This window comes from Acartia tonsa, chromosome 1 (assembly GCF_053477335.1).
Source record: "Acartia tonsa isolate MP-2025a chromosome 1, ASM5347733v1, whole genome shotgun sequence".
NCBI lineage: Eukaryota > Metazoa > Arthropoda > Copepoda > Calanoida > Acartiidae > Acartia > Acartia tonsa.
The window spans coordinates 41,283,544-41,303,312 of NC_137260.1; positions in this window are offsets into that span (position 1 = coordinate 41,283,544).

Sequence of the window (19,769 nt, forward strand, 5' to 3'; positions counted from 1 at the left end):
GTATATGTACATATGTACCTGAGCATTGAACAAACTATTCCTAGTATTTGTCATCCATAGAATACTAGAGATAATGACCATATAGCTAATTTTCATTTAATAAAAATACCAATGTATGTATGTATGTTGTGCCAGTAAGTTCAAGATCTTGAAGCTACTGTGATGAACATATAAAGGTTTCTTCTTCCCCATGAGTTTCATGTGTGTTTTCACAGACCTGCTTATCGGCCTTGGTTTCCACATTTTAAAATCTTATCGTCAAATGCTTGCACCAAAGATTGCTTTAAAAGATTACAGTTTATAACAAACTTATCTCTGATAATGTAAATGACTTATATGACAGTAGTATTCTAGTTCTATGTAGCCCTCCCCTTCCAACCTCTTCAAAATCAGCAACAGGATTCATATAATTCTATCCAAGAAAGGTTTCCATGCCTCTTCATGAGTAAGTATTCCATGGAATCCTTTCCCTCACAAACCCTTTCGAAATCAGCAGCAAATATAAATCCTATTCTATCCAAGAACTTAGTCGTCCCCTTTTGCAGGGTTAAGGGTATACTGAACTAGTTCTGGATTTATTGCAGTACACTGGTACCTAAAGTTTTATAACCACAATATCTTATTTTGCTCAAAAACTTTGGGTACATTACACAATTTTGATTGGTTGGTTCTAAACTAGTAGTGTCCAGACTTTTTAACCAACAATCTTAATCAACAGAAGGGATAATTTGATTTTTATCATTTCCTTTGTGTATAAATCTATAACCAGTGCAGCTTATAATGCCTATAAAAATGACGTCATACAATATAATTGACTAATCATAAAATATATACATATATACTGGCCTATCATTGGTCATTTGTATTGTATGGTATCATATTTTATTAGCACAATAAGCTAAAAAAGTTAAATAGATCCTATAATTATCTTATTTTGCTATCCGCGAAAAATAAATACAAATTTTAGGTTGAATAATTGTTCCTTTTTCCACAGGGCTCCCCTTTGAAAGCTCAACAAATACACTTAAACTTAAAACTGCATCGAAATTAAAGTTTGAACATTAGATAATGCCTGATTTTGTTTACACATACAATCAAGGCAATCTTAGTATCGGTGATCCTCTATAACTAGGGTATTCTGGCAACGTTAGCCTTATAATCAATTCTAAACGTTGGTTATTATTTGGTTCAAAAGCTTTGGCACTAAGCGATTAATTGTTTATTCAGTTTTACTCTTAATAAATTCATTAAAAGTATATTTAAATATGATTATATATATTAATTTAATATCTGTAAAGGGGATAAAACCTTTTTTTCATGGAATAGCCTAAAACCTACCATGGAGTAGCTTGTTTAGTTGTATTTTGCAGCAACCTTTCTCCTTTTTCTAGCCCCTGCGGGGCAATCATTAACATTTAACTAACCTATCAACAGCTACTGTGAAAATACGAAGAAACCCACTATTTCGTATTCTTTCCACCATCCAAATTTTTTCCTGAAGATTATAGAACTCTTGAACAGCTGTTAACGAAGTCTTCAAGATGAATATAGCATTATATGCTTGTTATTGCTGTGCTAATTTTGTAAACAACTTTCCTTGTTTGTGTACACATGGAATCAAGAGAATTTGTTTTTACATTTTTGTCCTTGCACTATATTTAATTTTCATATGTTTGCATTTACAGTTACGGGTGCTTTCCCGTATGATTTCTTTTAACCCCTCCCCCACCCCACTTTATATTTAAAATAAAATAAGGGTGCTGGTAGTTTATATTGTACAATCTTCGGAGGCACAAACACTGCTGGGCCTATACCTGCGGTACTCTAACATTGTGTGGTTAGCCAGAACCAAAAAAAATATAACCTACATATATTAATCTAAACTAAAGTTATAAAAAAAAACTATGATAAGATAATTAAGAATAATGAAAATAATAAATAAAAATGAAAATAAATGGTTGGGGGAGGGACCATTGCGTATACAAATAACAAAAGAAAGTAAGCAAAAAGTAAAATAAATGAAAAAAAAATCAAAGAGAAAAAAAGCAAGAGTAGGGACCGTAAAAAGTACGTAAGCGAAAAATAAAAAAATAAAGACAATAAGAAAACAATTAATGATACAAAAATGTATATCTCTTCCCAATTATACGGTTAATATTTTTCTTATTTCTATTATTTTTATTGCACTTAAGAGGAAACAATAACAAATTAAAAGCCACAATAATGAAAAACAATTAAAGCAAATAAAAAATATATTTCTTCAGATTTTTATTATAGAGTTGCTTGCTACGCTTCCTAAATATCACATACATGTTATTGAAACCGATATTAAAATTCTAACCTGTTTAAATAAGCGAAAAGAGTTAACTGTCCGCTTTTAAACATAATATCAATTCTTCGATTGCTATGTGTATAGTTTAGAAAATGAGCCGCAATGTTGAACTGTGCTTTTTTGTGTAGTTGTTATTTTAAGCAAAGAGTAATTAACCCAACTGCTCAACCGTTGAATACAATAGAGATCAGGTATTTTAAGGGATAAGACAATGGAAGATAAAAGGATCTACGTGGATATTTTGCCGTGGAAAAAAATGAGTCAATTAATGTTGCTAACAAGGACATCATTTATTGGTCAGTTCAATCATCTAGTAAGAGGTGATGGGGGGGGGTCGTTTTTTAGCCAGCTACAAGTTTCACATTAGTACATGATGGTGTAAGATCCAAGTATTAATAAATCCATTGTTCCCTCCCTCCCTGAAAACAAGTACATCTGCTCAAGTGGCATAACTACTCAATAATGGGTAAATAAACTACTTAATACCTAGATTACGTAAATATTAAGGTTATAAACATAATTGTTTTCTTTGGCATAAAAATATTTTTATTAAGTAAAATAAATACTTGGTAAAAGTTTGGCATTCATAGGGTTTTATATGGATTAGGGGGTGCAATAGATAGATCTTTGCTTTTTTTGGGTGCTGACACTCCCCTACACCCACATTCTAAACACATAGGTATTGTGAATGTGCTAAAGAAATATTATCCAGAATAATCGCTATTTATAAATAAAACTTTAAAAGTGAATCTTCACTATAATTAGGGTCGGTCCATTCGTCATCAGATAACTCATTTTCTTTAATTTTAGATATATAAAAATGGTCCTATCATCCCATGAGTAATCCACCCAAAACTATAAGATTGATTAATATGCACTTATGCGAATGTCAACTTCTTGTATTCCCTTCCGACTTAAGACCTAACATAGTATTACTTGTACATATAATTATGAAGGGAGTAGGATTGACAAGATTTATATGAGACCAGCCTAACAAAATTTCTCTAGTAATGTCAACTAACAAAAACTACATATATTCATTTAAACTTTATACTATTTATTATCTTATGCATGTAGCGAATTTGTCCTAGACCTAGCCGTAATTTAGTAGTCTTCTTTTCAAAAATAACTGCAATCTTAGGCCATATAATCAATATCTTAACCCTTTACAGTCGGGCCCCTTGCCGCACCTTAATCGGTCGGGGGGGGGGGGGGGGGGCGTTCAACGCCCCCCCTTATTATCTCAGTTCCTATTAGAGCTAGAGGGCTAAATTTTTTTGTGCAAGTCCATGGTTTGATAATGAATTTCCGACCTTTTATAAGTCTAAGTCAATTTTCGCTTCCTTCACCCTTTTATTTAACAACCTTTGTTTTTAGGTCTTTTTTACTTAAAAATTTCAAACGGCTGTAACTTTCTTATTTTTGAAGCTAGAAGAAATTTTTTTTCCAGAAAATGTTTATTTTTATGTAAATTTTACATTAGAAATATCAAATATAAGTTTCAGCGGCCGCAGCTGTACTTGGCAGCTGCCAGCCGCCGCAGTCGGCGGTCGGCGGGAAAACGGCGGCGGATCTTCATGAAATTTTAATACGTTATTTAGACATGTAAGAAAAGCTTAAGTTTAAAATTTGAAGTCTCTAAGTCAAAAATAACGGCCACAGGAGCCTTTTAAACACAGGACCTGCAGGATCATACCTGGAACCTGAAAGTGACTTGAACACCTGTATTTTATATAAGGATGTACTACTAAAGGATTTTTTAGTATTTTGGTATGATAAAATGCTTTGTTTTAGTCAAAAAAATATTTTTGCTCTTTACCTGGATGACACTGCCAGGTTTGCTGGCATCCTGTGCCCGCCAGGATGGAGATATTCAAAAAATTCCAACTCTCAGTTATGTGTCATACCCATACTTAAAAAGTCAAGCAGTTTGGGCTCTTTATCTTCCACACACAGAAAATGAGATAGAAAAAACCGGATGGGGGGGGGGGGGGCGTTCAACGCCCCCCCCCCCGACCGTTAAGGGTTAATTATATTAATTTTTTTTACTAAAGCAGTATTTATTATAATAATAGCACATAATAACACAATCAATTAATTTAGTTACCAGGCTTATTGAACAAAAAGGTCATATCGTACTTGGTCTAAGTGAGCGGCTATGAAGACACCAGCACCGCAGGCCTCAGGAGAGCACTCCCTAAGCAGACGGTTGTCTTGCATTTGTCATCAACATTGTAGAACTTAATGACGGTTAGCTTGACCTTCCTGTGCTTATGCTTGATCTTCTTGGGGATGGTGTATTACGCTTTTTACTATCACCTCTCCGTCTGAGGACCAAGTGAAGGGTAGACTCCTTTTGGATATTATAATCACACAAGGTACGTCCATTTTCTAGTTGCTTGCCAGCTAAAATAAGTCTCTGCTGGTCGGGGGGATTCCCTATTAGTAGCTCAATGTTGGGCGGTTTCACACAAAGTATCCTATTGATCACTGATAATCTCCCCCTTACTTTTTAAAAAATAAATATAAAATGATGGGGGAGTGATATCTTTTAGTTTACATGTTTATTACTCTAGGTAAGGTTAGGTTATATTCGTTGAACTTCTAACCTCTGAAAAGATTGGCAATTTCAATTTGCAAATTCTGTGGAACAGATTGATTGGTATAGCTCTTATACTCAACTCAAATGGTATTATTTATCTTAATAAGAGTTTATTCCCCTCTCTTTACTGTTGTTGAAGGGTGTGTATTCACTTCTGCAAAAGTTTCTAAATATCAAAAGTTATCAAAGCAGTGTTATCTGGATGGATAAAGTTTGACTTGGATCTTACACCAGATTTTTATGTTCTCCAATACTCAACTCCCCCATCCACCTCCTCCACTCCCAACAGCAAGCTAAATTTTTCACTGTCATAATTATGCAAATATGATAATTTACGGAATTGCATGCACCCCCCCCCCCCCCTGCAGCAGCTCATTTCTCTGTTATTTGTCAACAACTTATAGATGTGGTTTATATAGCAGGTATAAATGGATAGGTGCATATACAAGTGAGAGACAAATATAGACCTTTTTACAAATTGAAAAACCTAATCAATAAAAAGGGTTCAATTAAATGTGCATTGTAAGGAATTAGTTCTTCTTCTGATTAAGTACATACTTGTCCTACCAAAAAACTAATAAACGAAAGTAAAAAATAAATTACAACATCTAACATGTATTCTAATTGGTATGAAAGGACAATTAGATATCTATGTATCTATCTTAAAACAATCCTAAGACTTATATTCAAAAAATAGCCTAAAAGATTTCCTAAAATGAAAAACTCAATGGGTTCAGTGGTAAGCAAGATTTTAACAGACAAGCAATAATATGTGTATGTGTTTTACATCTATACAATAAAATAAACAAAGTATACACAGACAAACCACTACAAAAAGTGTATGTAAGGTTAACCGTTTCTTTATCCATGTAAGTTAGTATTGATATTATTAATATTTGTTTTATATCTATTGAATAACATTAGCAGGCCATTTACACAATGCACCATAAGTTATTCGCCATTCACAGAGAACAGCAATCACCATTAAAACCAGGGAGGTAGTGGACATTTGGCTGTCTAATACACTAGTTCCCAATGTTTTATATGTATTGGATAACATTAGTAGGCCATTTACACAATGCATCATAAGAATTCTGCATTCACAGAGAACAACAAAAACAATTTTAAAAATTTGCAAATATTAAACCTTTTTTGGAAAAATTAACAAAAGGTAAGATGAGGTATATCAAGATATACAATAAACATTTAAGAAAGTGCAGAATAAGGTACTTTACCTTTTTTTATAGCTTATTGTATACTAGCAGCTACGCCCATTCAGGCCTGTAGTGCCGTTGAGGTGAGGTAAGGTGAGACGGACAAAGACAATTTTTAGTTTTAAAAAGAAAAGTTTTGGCACTCTTGTACTAAGAGAAGTCCAGGAAGTCATCAATGTCACCGCCTAGTGACACTTTAGAATCTTGGCGATATCTCTTCGAAGGATGGTGGTACCCTCCCTCAAAATAGTTATAACCCTCCTTCTCAGGGCCTATGAGAAGCTACCCTGTAAAGGCGACCATGTCAGTTTATTGGTTAGCAAGATTCATCGGTTTAAAAAGACAGATAGCTCTTGTGCGGGTAGATTGCAATTATCCACCTTGTTCTTGGAGAACAGATCAGAGCAGCTAGAGTAGGAAAAAATTCTACCTGTATCTGTAGCTGGGTTCTATCAAAATCCCTTTATCAATCTGTACTGTAGCGGGAGGAATTGATGAGGATAACCTAAAAGGAGAACGGCTAAGAACCTGCTATTTGGATGTAGCCAGCTTAGTTCTCTAGAGAGCCGGCAGACATTATAATTAAGCGGTCTGACAAAAGTGAAAATCCTGTTCCACCTCGAAATTACAATATGAGCCGCAGTTAGCTGCAGGCAACCCTATTGTCCTTCTCTGGTGACCTGAGAGTGTACATTACAGCTATTCTGTTACATTATTATAAGTGTGGTAGTCGGCCAGACAGACAGACCTTTCCTAGAGTATGCTTTGCTCCGTGTCTACCACTAACACCAAGACGTTAATCCCCGGCTTATCACAATTCTAGCCAGCCCATTTTGCCATTGTTTGATCATCAGAGAAAGTGGTCAACTTATCTACCGCTGATAACGGGAGGGAGTTGCCCCTCCCCTTTACATGTTCTAGTAACCTACCCTTTTCTGGGGGACGTCTACCTTACCCCCCTACCGGAGCCTACCCCTCTACTATTCACCTGGCTGGGGCTCCCCCATCTCCTCTACACCCCTTCTCTACCTAACCCATTTGTAATCTGTTTTGTATATAAGCTATTAACTTGTTGTATGTGTATTCAGTTCAAATATATCTTTCAAACAGTAACTACTTGTAGTACTTTATTGATAGAATCCTTAAGGCTAGGGGCTCTTTTGAATCGAACTCGCGTTGTAGGGTTGAAACGCTTCACCCTACCACATAAGGACTTAATTAAATATAGGTAAAATGTTCCCTGTCGCCGAAGCCAAACCACTTTACATGTCGTTATCCCAAGAATAACATATGCTCTATGCAAATTTATTATCATTTTATCCATTAGATTAACAATAACAATTATACTATTTGTTAGATTAATCATGATAATTGTGCAATTTGTAAGATTGAAATGGCTTTATAGAAATGCCTATAGAATGTTTTAAATTTAATTTATTTTATTTTATTTGGTATATCTTTAAAAAAACAACGATGACAACATCTATGAAAACTAAGCTCATAAACTTATAAAGTTATGATAACCGTACTAACATCTTTGCTATGATAATAGATTGCTTTATATATTCACTAGCCTCTAAAGGCTCTGCCCCAAGAGGCGATCAAAAAAAATAAAGGTGAAATTCGTAAAAGGACCAAGGAAATCTCCTGCAAAAAAAAAGAACCAAGGAAATCTTCTGCAAAAAAATGGGGGGGAATTTTTTTGTTAATGGGAAGTTGGAGTTGGAGTCCCACCCCTCAAGAAAATAGCCTAAAACCACCAAAGGACCAGTAGGTATATACCCTGAAGAGTAGAATCCAATCGGTTCAGTGGTTACCGAGATCTTAAGCTTCAGACGGACGGACGGACAGACGGACGGACGACCAGACGGAAGGACGGACAGACGGACGGAAGGACAGACATCATTCTACTTTGTATTATAGACTATCGTTAATTTTTTGTGCATGACCGACAGACTGACGGACAAAGTAAATTATACACTTGATGCATATAGATACAGGAAATATTAACTAAAAATTTCACCCGCCTATCTTCAATAGCAGGCGATAAAATCGCATTTTTCCCGTAGCGTTAAGGACGCACTGACGGACACACAAAGTGAATAATAGAGTAGCTTGCTACTTAAAAAAAAAGATGAAGGCTTTACTATAACAATGACTGTTACGTTATCAATTGTTTTCATAAAGTCAAAACTACTTAAAATACAATTTTAAATCTTATAGAGTGAATATTTTACGAATTGACGTATAAGTGAGTTAATAGTTGAATTATGAATAGGATCATTGGCCAGGGGAATATTTTAAAAAGGTTGAGTTTCAATACCAAAAATCGTATGTCTAAAATCCATTATAGACATATAGGTAAAATATTGAAATTAGCAAAAGATGAAAAACATATAAATAATATTATTTGGATACTATCCTCTTAAACAATACTGGCTTTCATTATAATCTTTGCATAAACATTTACTGTATATTTTCTGCATATAACAAGAAAAATGTTATTCATAGAATTTCAAGATAACAGACCAACGGAATAATTATCAGTTCCTATCAAAGACATTAATTTGTTGTAAAATTGCTTCATTAATACATGACTTAATATTATAATTTCATCAATACTTAGTTATATGATTACTAGTTTCTTAACATTGTGCCTAACTCCTAGGTATCAAATATTTCATAATAATTTGGGGCAAAAAAGTTAAGGAAATTTGCAAGTTTTAATTGAATAGACTTTCTAACACGTAGTATCAATATATATTCAGAGCTAACTGTAGAATAATTATTGCATCGATTATAAATGGCATTCCGCAGATAATAAATAGAAATTTTAAGATTGAAACTAGTTTTTAAGCCCCGAGTGGTCGAAGAGGTATTAAATTCATTTTCAGTATAATATTCGTTGACAATTGTCTGTAATACGATGCTATACATGATATTTCAGTATGGCTGGTAACGGGTACTAGTCGAGCAGATATTAATTGGTTTTGAAGGCATACTGTAGAAAAGATTCCCTTTTAAAGACTTATTATTACCTTGTCCCAATTTCTTTTTTTTGGCGATAATAATAATAATGTATGTAGGGTGTAAAAATAACAAAATGTATATTTTTCTTGCTCTGTGGACAAGATAGATGATCAATAAACAGGTTTAATATTTTGTACTTTCACTTTTTTTTTTCTTAAACATTCAAGGATTCTTCTTTTGGCATCTTAAGGGTTTGTCACGAGTCCTCAAAAATAAAAATTTATTAATTACCTTTCCCCTCGTCTAATTTTGTGGATAAGATTCTTCCTTTTGGAAGGTAAAAATGATTATCTTTCATATTAAACATAATCCGTTGAAGTACTGCAAAATTATAATATTGCATTATTAAAAACTAGCGGCTTTTGGCATTATTTTTGTATTACTAGGGGCGAGGGAGGGTGTTGGTACACATCCCCAAAATAGGTATAAAACATTCCAAGAAATATTAGAAGCTACATTGTAGACGAAAACCCTATCGGTTGAGTGGTTAGGAGAACAGAGACAAACAGACTTTTTACAAAATGTACAGTTGTCAGGTATTGATCCTTGACATAGAAGAAGAGACACTTGAGCGTGTGCCAATACCAATGATAAGTTTTCATAACAAAGATAGGGATAACATGAGCAGGAGTTGCCAAACTTTAATTTTATTTAATTTCAAATTTACACTTCATTTGTTGCGTCATAAAATCACAAAACCTTCTGATTCTCTATAGTGAAAGTAGCACAATGTCTATCTGTCAGTCTGTGTTTGAAATATAACTGTCAATTTCAAGTGGGTTGCATCTGGTAGATCCTTTACAATTTTAAAAACTCTTTCAAGAACTATTATTAAGTAGGACAATGAAATTTTAGTTTTAAAAAAAAAAAAAAACACGTAGGCTTAAATCCTAGGGACTTTTATTATATATTGGATGGTACGCGCTTATAAGCATTCGAACTTTACTCTAATATTTTTAATCTATAGTATGGGTAATTTTGTTTATAATAACTAGGGTTTATCATGCATTGCATTGTCTGGGATTTTTTTTTATAAATTTGGGAGTACCACCACCCTCCCATGAAAAACGCCCCTGGAAAAAATTACCCTCCCAATTTTTTTTTTAAATGTTGATTTTCCCCCTTCTCAAGGACCCCTAGAGTCCTTTAGAGTCCGCTAGTTTAAAAAAATATTTATGGGATTACCTTTATCTGTGTTGGTAGCTCTATCTGTAGAGGAATAAAAGAGAGAGAGGATAATCAAATATTCATTATGTCAATGTCAATATGAGGGAAAAGAAAAAAATATAGGAAATTGTAAGAAAAAAAGATAGTAATAGCATCTGATCATATCTTATTATATACAGCTTTCCGCGGAAATTAAAAAATGCAAAATTATATGATTAAAGCCAATTGTTAGCCCCGAGAGGATGAATGACCGGGTTAAAAAAACTGGTATTACTTTTATGACTTTTATTCTATTGTTCGTAGAAAAGTGTCTGCAATACGATGTCATGCAAGATTTTCAGTATGATGGAGATCCGGTTCTAATCAAGCGGATATTAATCGGTTTTGAAGCTGGTCTAGAAATTGTAAGTAAAAGATGATAAAGGGTGTTCTAATCTTTTAGAAGTATAAGTTCATATATCAGATAAACCCTTAACCTCTTCTTTTGAGGTAAACAATCACAGACTCTTTGATTTCACGACCTTTCTTCGATAATCGAGGTAATGTTTTTTGAGTTATTGCTATTTGAGATTCACTTCTAACAAGGCATCCTTTAAAACGTCTTTATTATGGAGCATTTTGATCAAGGATTCGAAACTAAAACTTCCTCCAAAAGCTAGTGTGGCATTATTTTACAATATCCTAAATAATGCTTAATTAAAGTTGATCTATGATTAAACTTGTGATGGGAGGGGGAGAGAACTACATGGCAATTCCATTTATAGCTTTCTATTTCATATGTACATTTATATCAGGGATGGAAAGGGACATTGGTATTCACTTTAGTCCACAAAGTTTTATATTGACGTTTTCATAATCATGGGGTTAACAACTTTTGGGAATATTGTTTGGTTAATTGATTACGTTTCAACCACTAATTATTATTTACAGAAGAGGTGATTTTATGAATGTTAAATTGGGATATACATCAATTTATCGGCCATTGTCTTATCCATTTAGATCACTGACATTATATTGTCTAGGATATATACCAATACTCTAAAAATGAAAGGACAATCTCTAGAGACTATCACTGCAACGCAATGTGTATGGCAAAAATTGGTTTAATAAATTATATTTCGTATAGAAAATCAACCTTTTAATTGCACGACCCTTATCTGGAAGTTCTATTTGTGATACACATTTGTACTTTTATTAATGTATATAGAATGGCAACACTTTTTATCAGGGACGTCCAAGATTTTTATTTTTAATAGATTAAATTGAGTGGTTTGAGGGGGTAATCTAATGTATTTTTAAAAATAATTTGAGGGGGTTAAAATTAGAGGTTTTAAAGTTTTAGGGGGTTAAACACCCTTAAACCCCATCCTTGGAAACTATGCTTCCTTTATGATAAGACATTTGCGTATACGCCTCTAAATACGCTTCAAATAATAACACATATAAAAATGCATGTAAAAGGTTTTGTATTTTTTTTCAATAAGATTATTCTTTATTCATTAATACCCAATATTTGCTCTTTAAATAACTTTATCCGTACTTGCGTTACATTCTTTTTTTGTAGGCTACGCTACCTTTGACATCATAGTTATGAATCTTCACAGGACCCATAAGAAGAAACATTATAAATGAGAAACAAATTGGTTAATCAGTTAGCAAAATTGTAAAGTAAAAACAAACAGAAAGAAATCATGTTACTTTTATATCAAAATGTATGGCCAATTCCATGCATTATGGGTAACTGGACAAAGTGTCTAAAAAAATTGTCATTTGACGTCATAAAAATGAGGAATTATCTATCTCTTTTTTAAAGGTTTTCTTTCCCACTTCTCCTTTTATATCCCTCATTTTTATGACGCCACATAGCTGATGTTTGAGACATTGTCCAGTTACATGTATAGTCAATTATATGAAACAGTGTACATACGTAAGCTTTTTGAGAAAGGAAACCCCTAAAACAGAGATGGATTTAGACGTAGTTTTATGTCGTTACACATGACTTTTTCCATATCTTCTTTATTTAGAAAATTATTAACATAAATAGATTACTTTTTTAGATATTTTTAAGCGTTATAGTAATAGAATTACGAAAAAAATGTGTAAATCAAAAGCATAATCATGAATATAATATAAATAATAGTGTCCAAATGAAGACAAAAAGACTGATAGCAATATAGGACCAAATCAACATTGCTTAGATATTTAGACGCAAGGACGCCCAAGTCTTTTTATTTGGGGGGGAGGGGGGGCGGGGTAAACAATTTAAAATTTAAAATTTTGGGGGTGCTTACGGCACCTCCAAATCAATTTGGGGTGGGAGAATCACCCATTTACCACCCCCTTCCCCCCAATAGGACGTCCATGTTTAGAATTTAGCCTTTAGGTTATGTTGGAACATCCGAACATACCAAACAGTAGCTGTGCTGGCTTTAAACAGGTGTTTCTTATCAATACAAAAAACTTCATGGACTTTATAATCCAAATTTACGAATTAAGGTTTTGACGTCATCTATTCAATTTCAACAATTTATGTGTAATAAAAATATGTGTTTATTATCAAAATAGGCTTATCATTTGGGGGTTTGTCCAAACGGCCGTCTGTATGTTCGAATATAATACCGGAAAGCGACAAGCGTAAATTATGGGACGTTATTATCATTTCAAATTTTTTTTAGAAATCCTGAATTGATAGGAAATACCTAAAATAAAATGTTATTTTGAAATAATCATAGTATTTGATATAGTAAATTAGGGTTTTTCTATCGTAAATTTTCGACATTAAATCGTATAGTAATTAAACAAGGATTGCAAAATTCATTAAAGCAAATCTCTAAAACAGAAAACTTAATAAACATAATACAAATTTGGAAGTTTGAAAATTGCGTAAATACAGAATACTGTAAAAGGACATACTTTCATTTTCAGGATCTGATTAGATAGATGCCTCGCTTATAATATTGTACCTTGCTGTCCTAGAAATCATTGAAATCAGATGAATATGAAAATTATAAAGTTGTTTTACATGGACTACATATGGACTTTCTGGTAACAATAATTGAGTTGTTACTCTTCCTAAATCGTGCCTAAATGGATAAGACAATTCAAAAATATCTAAATTAATGCAAAGAACTTGGTATTGCACAATCCATCAATTGTGGTTTTTATTAATGTTGTATTCAAATTAACCCAATGGAAATAATGAAAGTAGAGCATTATATGGAGTACATAAAGACTTTTTTCTAAAGATATCAATTCGAGCAACATAACATGAAGATTACAGAGCTTTTTAAGCAGAGAGTATGCTGTGCTATTGATAAATATTTAGTTTTCAAACCACATACGAGTATAAATCTTTTAATTTGGTCCTGTGTAGTTTTTGTAAAGCTTTTTGCAATCCTTTCAACACACACATACAAAATTGATTTCCTACAGAGCTGGATGAGATTGGAAAAAGGTTTTGATAACGAAGCAACTCTATAATACCAACAGTCTTACCGTACCTATAAATTACCCAATTAGGGCAAGGCTGCTGATCCATGACACTCTATGGTCCAGTTCAACAACTCAGGATAACTCCTTTTGTATCCAAACACATGGGATATTAGGTTAAGTAACATCCATGATCCATCTGTCCATTGTTATTCACCTTCTATTACTTCTGATGAATTAAATATTTTGTAGACTTAGATAAATTTAGCTAATTGCTTATTTTGCTGACTTTGCCTGTTCGTATGTCCGTTTATTACGACGAGGTATAGAATCTATTAATAAATGAGTTATTTAAGCAAACAAAATTTAGCATAAATGGATATTTAAATCCCAAGGTATTAAATGATCGAGCGTTAGCTCATCATTTAATACCGAGGGATTTAAGTATCCATTTATGCTAAATTTTGTTTGCTTAAATAACATTCTATTGCAACAAAAAGGTGATGTTAGCAAATAATTTCTTGAATAAAATCATAAAACGTTTTTTCATTTAATTTTCATTTTTTTCACTGTTGTGTTTTTATTTGACATTAAAAATAAAAATCATAAAAAATCTTCCAAATCAAAGAGAAAAAATCTTTGAATTATTGGTCAATTTAGTTCAAAGATTTTTTTATTGTAAAAAGTTAATTTTTAAAAAATATTTTAGAAAAAAAAATCTTCTAACAAAAAAAAATTATCATAATCCAAGATGGCGTCAATACATGTAAAATAATATTTTCAAAACAAAAATTAAAACTTGAATATCTTTTTTTCACAGATTGAATTTCAAAAATCGGTCTGACAGTTTTTCCAAAGTCAGTCACTGGTCGCGGAAGGAAAAAGCACTTTTTTGAAAGGGGCTATCTGAGATTATTACAGATTCTGATTTATACATATATAGACTAATGAAAAATGCAAAAAACAAAATCAAAAGCGTTCCTTCTTGGGAGAAAATCCGGGAAAAAGATTTTAGCTATTTTTAACCTAAAATTCACATTGGCAAGCATGCAAAAAATATAAAGACATTTTAAAAATGTCATTGCTCAGCACCTAGAAGTTACATTAAAGATTTCATTTTAACACTTTCTTTCTCGAGGCTAGTGGGGTAAAAAACAACCCCAAATTGTTAAGTTATAAAATACAGGAAAGGGGGGGGGGGAGTTTATACACTTTTAGGAAATGAAATTTAGTATAAAATTTTCTTCTGGATGTTTGGGCTAGTTGGTGTAGTGATTAACCTGATTATTTTTGTAATCTTATATAATTAATTATCAATAAACATTAAGTTTGACACTTTTCTTCTAGTGGCTAGTGGGGTAAAACTTCCCCCAAAACTACCTAAAGTTTAAGTTCTGGGCTTATTTTTAAAAATACTGGGCTGATTTTGTTAACCCATTAGTGACGAACCGGCTTTTAACGCCCAGTTCCAGAAAATGCCAAAAAAAACTGGTTTTCAGTTTCAGGATTGAATCATGCTCGCATGAGCCTACCCTTTACTGCGCTGTATTTCAATTCTCCCCAGAGAGAAGCGTTTCTATCTATTAGGTCGGCCACAATCTTTCATCGAAAATTGGTGAACCAAAAAAAACAAGGTGATTTAAAATACCCCTTCTAACTTTTTTGTTTATGAAGTAAAGTTAGTGATTTTTTTCGTGAAATTTAAAGCTTATTGGCAACTACATTCATTTGTGAAATCGTTTTATTCAAATTATTATTTTTTATATGATTTTTTTATCGTTTAATTATGTTCTATATAACTCCGGTTCGGCGTGAGTAAAAATACCCGAAAGTTTTATTGCCCTGCTCAGCATGAGTAAAAATACCCGGTTTTAACTTTTCAACCATTAGATATATTAGATATTTTTTATCATTTATTATTCTCTTCAAATGTAAAAATTTCTTTATTTCCCAATGATAAATATAATTGATAGATAGATAAATAAAAGGATCGATAGATAGATAGATAGATAGACTGATATATAGGGATAAGACAATGGCCGATAAATTTATGTAGATTCCCAATGATAATCAACAATTGTTAGATAGATAAATAAAAGGATTGATGGATAGATAGATAGACTGATATATAGGGATAAGACAATGGCCGATAAATTTATGTAGATTCCCAATGATAATCATCAATTGTTAGATAGATAAATAAAAGGATGGATGGACAGATAGATAGATATATCTTGGTTTAGACTTTATTACATAAATATTTTTAAGGGGTGGGGGGGGGGATTTTGTTTTTTTCTCTCAAAAAAAAACAATACTATTTTAAATTTTGATTATCTTGTCATAGCCCTACAGGATGGGGGCATAACACACGAAAATTCAATTATTATTACTGGTAAATATGATGGTTTTAGGCCATTTTCATTATCTTGTCATCGCCTTCAGGATGGGGGCGTAACTAACCAGTATTCTATGTAAATTTGATGGTTTCAGGCCATTTTGCTTATCTTGACATTTCCCCACAGGATGGGGGCGTAACTAACCAGTATTCTATGCAAATTTGATGGTTTTAGGCCATTTTTGTTATCTTGATATTACTGTATTATTCTATTCTTTTGTTTGTAATATTTTTTAAATACTTTAGGCCAAAGATATGTAATAAGTCTTTTCTAGTCTTTCCTTTATCAATAAAAATTATATTTTTTTTTATATTTGTCAATTACTGATACTACTAGAATAGTTGCTACTCTATAATTCACTTTGGACGTTCAAAAATTACATTATCAATATCCCTCCCATTATTATCAATACAAATATTAGCAAAAGTTTTAAAACTTCCTTGAAATGGGCTTTTTTAACCGAAAACGGCAGCACCTATAGCCAAAATCTTAAATGTGATATAAATTGTTTTGTATGTTAGTTGTATCTATCAATTACATGAGGTTATGTAGTTTTCAATTACGGATCGTATCAAAGTTCTAAAAAGTGTTCATCTCACTTTAGGCGTTCAAAAATTACATTTTTAACTTTTTGGGCCAAAAAACCGGGTATTTAGGTCGCAAACGGGCTTTAATGCCGGGGGAAAACACCAAAAAACGCCAAAAACGGTTATTAATACCGAAAGGTTTTTTTACTCGCGCCGAACCGGGTTTTATTGCAACTTTCCTGTGCACGCCACTAGAGCAAAACAAAAAAATTGGAATTCCGTTTTTACCATTATAAAGCTTCCCTGAGATTTTCAGCTCGATCGGTCCATAAAAGTGGCGCTCGGCACTAATGGGTTAATGAAAACTTTTTTTCTTCAAATAACTTAACTAAATAATCAAGATTTCAATTAGGCACCTCTTTCAAGGACTAAATTATTTTTTTCTATGATTTGAAATAAGTTTTTATTAAAGTTCAACATGAAATCTTTGAAAATAAGCTCAGAACTCATAATTTTTGTATTTTAAAGGTGTTTTACCCCATTAGACTCTAGAAGGAAAGTGCCAAAATGAAATCTGTAATAAATCCTTAGTTCAATTATGTGAAAAATGTTTACATTAAAAAATAAGCTTAATGTCTTCAAAAATAATCTCATATCTTATAACCAATCACATCGTAGAACCAACTTAAAAAAAATAACTATAACAACAAGTCCAAAACAGCCAGGGCAAAATCTGATACTGACTTATGATTTTAATATGTTTTAGGAAGCCCCAAGAAGGAAAGTGCCACATATGGCTACATAGTTGAATTATGAGAATAAATTTTAAGTTAAAAAAATATCTTGATATCTTTAAAAATAGGCTCATAACTTTAAATTTTAGTGTTTTGGAGCCCCAAGAATGAAAGTGCCAAAATGACTACTTTGCTAAAATTTACATTTAAAAAATTAGCTTGACATTTTAAATGTCCAAAAATGTTAACATTAAAAAAATTAACTTAATGTTTTTGAAAATAATCTCATATCTTATAATTTCAGTGTCTTGGGGGCTGTTTTACCCCACTAGCCCCTAGAAGGAAAGTGCCAAAATTAAATTTTAGAGTTTTACTGGTGAATTTAATCATATAAAAGATTTTACAAAAAGAATCCGGTCAATAACTATAACAAAAACAACCAGGGCAAAATTTTATACTGCATTTCATTTACTAGTGTATAAACTCCCCCCTCTCTCCTTGGTTCTTACTAAAAACTATACACATTTCAAAGCTTAAATTGAAAGTACCTAAAATATACAAATATACCTATATAAAATAATATATATAACTCCTAGGTGCTAAGCAATATAGTTTTACAAAGTTTTGTGTAACACGTATCAAACTTAAAATTCAAGAAAAACTGCATTTTTAAAACTTGTGTATACTTCAGAGGATAGCTCAAAAACTAATAATAGTACAAAAACGTTATATACCTTTATAAAAACTAGAGGTTATGAGCTTTCCAATGGTATGCGTAGCATTTTTCTACCACTTTTCTACTAATTTTATACTGCATTTCATTTCCTATAAGTGTATAAACTCCACCCTCCCTCCTTGGTTCTTACTACAAACTATACGCATTTCAAAGACAATTTTTAATTAAGCTAAAATTGAAATTACTTAAAATATACAAATGTACCTGTACCTTTATAAAATAATTATATAACTCCTAAGTGCTAAGCAATATAATTTTAAAAAGGTTTGTGTAACTAGTATCAAACTTAAAATTCATGAAAAAACTGCATTTTTAGAACTTGAGTATACTTTAGAGGATAGCTCAAAAACTAATAATAGTACAAAAACGTTATATACCTTTATGAAAACTAGAGGTTATGACCTTTCCAATGGTATGCGTAGCATTTTTCTACCACTTCTAGGTGCTGAGCAATGACATTTTTAAAATGTCTTTATATTTTTTGCAGGCTTGCCAATGTGAATTTTAGGTTAAAAATACCTAAATTTTTTTTCCCGGATTTTCTCCCAAGAAGGAACGCTTTTGATTTCGTTTTTTGCATTTTTCATTAGTCTATATATGTATATATCAGAATCTGTAATAATCTCAGATAGCCCCTTTCAAAAAACTGCTTTTCCCTTCCGGCGACTAGTGCAGTATGATCTATCGAATGAAAAAGGTTTGAAACTGATAGAACATTTCTTTATACTAAAACATATTTTTTCTCTTGTTTTTTCCCACACTTCCAAAAAATGAAATTCAATGAAAATTAAATGGTTCCCACACTAAAAAAAAGTTCCCACGGGTCCTAAAAATGAAATTAAATGAAAAACATATGTATCATTTAAATGAAAATTAAATGGTTCCCACGCTCAAAAAATTTTCACACACATGAAATTCTTGAAAAAACCTAATTAATTGAATATTTAAACAAACTGAATATCGCGTTTTTTGCAATGGAATGATAATTGACACTGCATAATTGATTGTTCTGTCACTTTATATATCTCAGCTAGGATAATTATGTACGTTGTAATCCTTGTTTTTTTTCATATTTATCTTTGTTTATCCTATTTGGTCAAGGGTTATATCCTGATAGGTGAAAATGTTTGTGTAATTGTTAGGGGTAAAGAAAATATTATTTCAATTGTTTTACTTCAAATTTTTCCTTAAATTAAAAATATTAATTGAATGTACACAAATAAGTTGGTTCTTTAATATTATTGCCCAACTAGCTTCTGTGCCCATATTATCTACTGGTACTGTAAATAGTCTAAAACTATACCATGACTCAAATATAAACTAGGATAGACTAGTAAAGTAGTACAAAACTTTTGTCTAAGGAAATGAATTGGAGGCAAAAAAATTTTCTTCAGATTTAATGCCCCTTCTTTAAAGAAGTTTTAATATTTGTTTTTCACATGAAAAACTATAAGATTTGAGCCAGTTTGGTTAGACCCGAGAGGACAAAGGCCTGGACCAAAAAAATTGCTCTAATTTTATTATTTCTATTTCAATATTCGTGGAAAATTGTCTGTAATACGATAATGTACAAGATTTTTTAATATGGCTGAGAATCGGCTC